We start from the raw sequence: 4,358 nt of genomic DNA on the forward strand, positions 1-4,358 counted from the left end.
ACCTACAGTAGAAATTTATGAATATATCATTAGCAGTAGGTTTGTTGTAATAGTTTCCACTTTTATGCTACTGCATGTAAGACCACATATGTCTTGTCTTGACTTATGCCTATGTTATATGTGAAAAGACACATATAACACACACAGAGGAACTCATAAACACACACTCATACATGCATGCACACATATAAGAACCTGTGATTTTATATGTGTTCAACAGAAATCAGATTGAAAAGATTTGACAATAAAACCAGACTAATATACATACAAAATAGTTATTCCTTTAGCTTTTCAATAGAAAATACTTTATACATTATTATCACAAGAATTTAAACACAGCATTATATACCAAGTATTAACTTAAACATTTGATGTACATTTTATCATTTCCTTATTCAAATATTAATGCATACCGATTAACCTAAAAGTAGAGTATTTTCTACTCAACATATGTGTTGGCGATTCTCATTCCATAAGATTCTGTGCAGGTTCACATTTGTTTATGGAAGAACATATAAGTGTTTTCTGATAAATGCATTGTGATGAATTCTACAATTTCTCTTTTTAACTTCCATAGCTGGTGTGTGTGAGCTACAAAGACGCCTGTATCTTTCCTGAGATATGTAGTCCCATATGCAATGTGAGTTGTATAATACTTAACAACTACAATCAATTTGATCACTTTAAATAGCTTCAAAGTTTCTGTCAACTTTTTTTAGTTTTTCAATAAAATTTTTGAAATGCTTTAAAATATGAATCTGAATTTTCCTGCATCTAAATTCTTTGGATTTGTATGCATAATCATTTTTAATCATAGTTTTTATATTTCTTGCTGAGCTATCTTGGTTGTACTTTCTAAATTCAGTTGTAGGCCAAATAAGGAAATTTATTATAAATTTATTATATAATTATAAAAATTATAGAGATAATTTTAAGAAATATACCCTATTACATTTCTTCAATTTTGTTTCCGGGAAGCAAAAATTGCTTTACAACAGAACTTCTTTCAAATTTCTCTCAGCAGTCCTTAGTTCCCTGTAGTTCTTTATTCAGGACTGAGGTCCTTTGGGATTTCTCTCTTTTATATTAACATGTCTACTGTTATTGTCACTTTGGGGTTCATCTTTAGGCAGCCATTTTGTTATGGTATCAAAGATGAACCTCAGGAGATGTAATTTTACAGCAGACTTCCTGATATTTCTGGCTCTTTCAATCCTCTCCAGTAGATTGCTGAGCTATTGTTTGATCTTTAAGATATAGGAGATTTGTTTTTTTGTTTTGTTTTGTTTTGTTTTGTTCCATTTGTTTTATCTGTTTGGTTTACTGTAAAGATTTCTGTCTATGGCAAAGAAATGCTTCTAATGAGGGCTGAGAGTTATATTTATTAGTGACTATAATTATTAGTATTCAGAATGGAGTAAAGAATTATGCTAGTTTAGTAACATGACTATAGTAGGTTCTTCCCTAAGATTAAGGGTACTAGTAGCACCAGATAGTTGGCTAGGTTTTCAGTACCAGGCATATTTTCCCACTTGTTGGGAGATATATAAGACCAATTAGACAGTTCTGGGTTATATATGCACTATTGCACTTTTAGGGATATTTTGCCACTCTGCTCTTTGTTGTGCTTTGTGGCATAATAGAAGGGTACAATGTCTACTTTTTCCCTCCCTTGCCAGCTTGCATAGCATCTTCCAGTGCTGTGAAAGGTAGTCCTCAGGAGACTCATTTAGGTCAGGAAGAAAACCAAGGCAAGCAAAATAGGCTATATAATCTTGTGATCCTCTTGGACTTCTTTGATGAGGGAGATTCTCATAACTGGTGCTGGGTTTTTGTGAGAGTCTGTGGCTTATGGGAAAAGTATTGTAAGCCAAGTGGCCTAACGTATCTGTTATCTCCTTCTGTATTGTCCTCTACCTCCTATCTCCAGTTAAAGTTATCTCCTCATTTTCCACACTTCACTCTTCATATCACTTGTGTCTGCTGTATCCCTCTCTAGCACTCGTTCCTCATACCCAGAGATCCATTTTCCCTTTCTCATTCCTGTGACTGCTCCAGCTTATGTGCTCACATCTGAAGATTTGGACCTAAGAACTACAGATCAACAGAACATGCTGTGTTTGTTTTTCAGGTGCTGATTAACTCAATAAAAATATTTTGAAGTACCTAGCTCAAGAACCGGCTAGTGTGCATGTACCTCCTAAAAGCTCTCCAGGGTGTTTATAGGAAGCTCTGTTCTTTTCCTGCTCGCCCACCTGACTGCCAGAAAATGTCTATTCTCAAGATCCACGCCCGGAGAGATCTTTGATTTCCGTGGAAAGCCCACTGTTGAAGTTTATCTCTACACCTCAAAAGGTCTCTCCCGAGCGGCTGTGCCCAGCGGTGCCCCCACTGGAGTCTACGAGGCCCTAGAATTCCACGACAATGATAAGACTCATTACATGGGGAAGGGTGTCTCAAAGTCTGTGGAGCACATCAATAAACTATCGCACCTGCTCTGGTTAGCAAGAAACTGAAGGTTGTGGAGCAAGAGAAGACCGACAAGCTGATGATTGAGATGGACGGCACTGAGAATAAACCTAAATTTGGTGCAAATGCCATCCTGGGAGTGTCCCTGGATGTCTGCAAAGCTGGTGCTGCAGAAAAGGGGGTGCCCTTGAACCATCACATCGCTTACTTGGCTGGCAACACTGAAGTCATTCTGCCAGTCCTGTCTTGCAACGTGATCAATGGCGGTTCCCAATAAGCTGGCCATGCAGGAGTTCATGATCCTTCCAGTGGGGGCGTCCAGCTTCCGGGAAGACATGCGCATTGGGGCAGAGGTTTACCACAACCTGAAGAATGTCATCAAAGACAATTACGGGAAGGATGCCACCAATGTGAGTGATGAGGGCGGGTTCGCGCCCAACATCCAGGAGAACAAAGAGGCTCTGGAGCTGCTGAAGAACGCAATCGGGAAGGCTGGCTACACACCAGGTTGTCATCGGCATGGACGTGGCTCAGGTCTGGCAAGTATAACCTGGACTTCAAGTCTCCTGATGACCCCATCAGGTACATCACGCCCGACCAGCTGGCTGACCTGTATAAGTCCTTCAAGCAGGAGTATCCAGCGGTGTCCATCGAGGACCCCTTTGACCAGGACGACTGGGAGGCTTTGAAGAATTTCACAGCTAGAGCTGGCATTCAGGCGGTTGGGGATGATCTCACATTAACCAGCCCTAAGAGGATTGCCAAAGCTGTCACTGAGAAGTCCTGCAACTGCCTCCTGCTCAAAGTCAACCACGCCTCTGTGGGCGTGTAAGCTGACTCAGTCCAATGGCTGGGGCATCATGGTGTCCCATCGCTCCTGGAAGACGGAGGACACTTTCATTGCCGACCTGGTGGTGGGGCTCTGCACTGGGCAGATCAAGACTGGTGGCCCTTCCCGATCTGAGCGTCTGGCCAAGTACAGTCAGACCCTTAGAATCAAGGAAGAGCTGGGAAGTAAGGCCAAGTTTGCTGGCAGATGCTCCAGGAACCCCCTGGCCAAGTAAAGTGGGTAGAGATCCTGGAAACACCTGCTGCTTAGACCCTGTGCCTGATGTCATCAAGGTGGCTCAAGGCCCGCCCAGTGCTTGTCCCTCCCATGCCACTGCTTCCTTAGGCCACCTGGAGCCCTGCTGGAAACACCAGCTTTGTAATTATGTGATTGGCTGAGTCATTGTTTCTCTCACCTCACTTCCAAGCTAGTGTCTGGAGCCCAGTGTGATCTATAGGGTGGACACAGGCAAGACCCCCACCCCAGCGGTTCTACATACTAAATAAAAACCTCAGTTAAGAAAAAAATTATTCTGAAGTACCATCCATTTATTTGAAAAATTCAGTATTTCATTTTATTTTACAGGTAATAGTGTGCCATTGCTTATATGTACCATATTTTCATTAACCATTTATCAGTTGAAGAACATTTAGTTTTTGTTTAGATTTATTTTGTTTTCTCCATTTCCTAGCTATTGTAACTAGAGCTTGAATTGACATGACTGATTAAGTGTCTGTGGTAGGATATTTAGTCCTTTAGGCTCATACCAATGAGTCATTACAGCTCATTATGTGGTAGATTTCTTTTTTAGATTTTTGAGACTTCTCCATGCTGATTTCCAGAATGGCTACAGCAGTTTGCAATCCCACCATGAGTGTACCACGATTGCCCTTTTCTCATAGTCCTTTTAGCATTTATTAAATGTCAATTCTTTTGTTGATCCTAGCCACTCTGACTAGCATATGAAAAAAAAAATCTCAAAGTTGTTTTGACTTGCATTTCCTCAATTGTTAAGGTGTTGAAATATTTGTAAAATATTTCTCAGCCATTTTCATTTTTA

The 4,358-nt window shown here is 40.6% G+C and overlaps 1 pseudogene; it reads left to right on the forward strand.

The window, feature by feature from the left end:
- The first annotated feature begins 2,269 nt into the window (after nucleotides 1–2,269).
- On the forward strand, nucleotides 2,270–3,533 carry LOC100755603 (annotated as a pseudogene).
- Nucleotides 3,534–4,358: the final 825 nt, after the last annotated feature.

This window comes from Cricetulus griseus, chromosome 2 (assembly GCF_003668045.3).
Source record: "Cricetulus griseus strain 17A/GY chromosome 2, alternate assembly CriGri-PICRH-1.0, whole genome shotgun sequence".
Taxonomy (NCBI): Eukaryota; Metazoa; Chordata; class Mammalia; order Rodentia; family Cricetidae; genus Cricetulus; species Cricetulus griseus.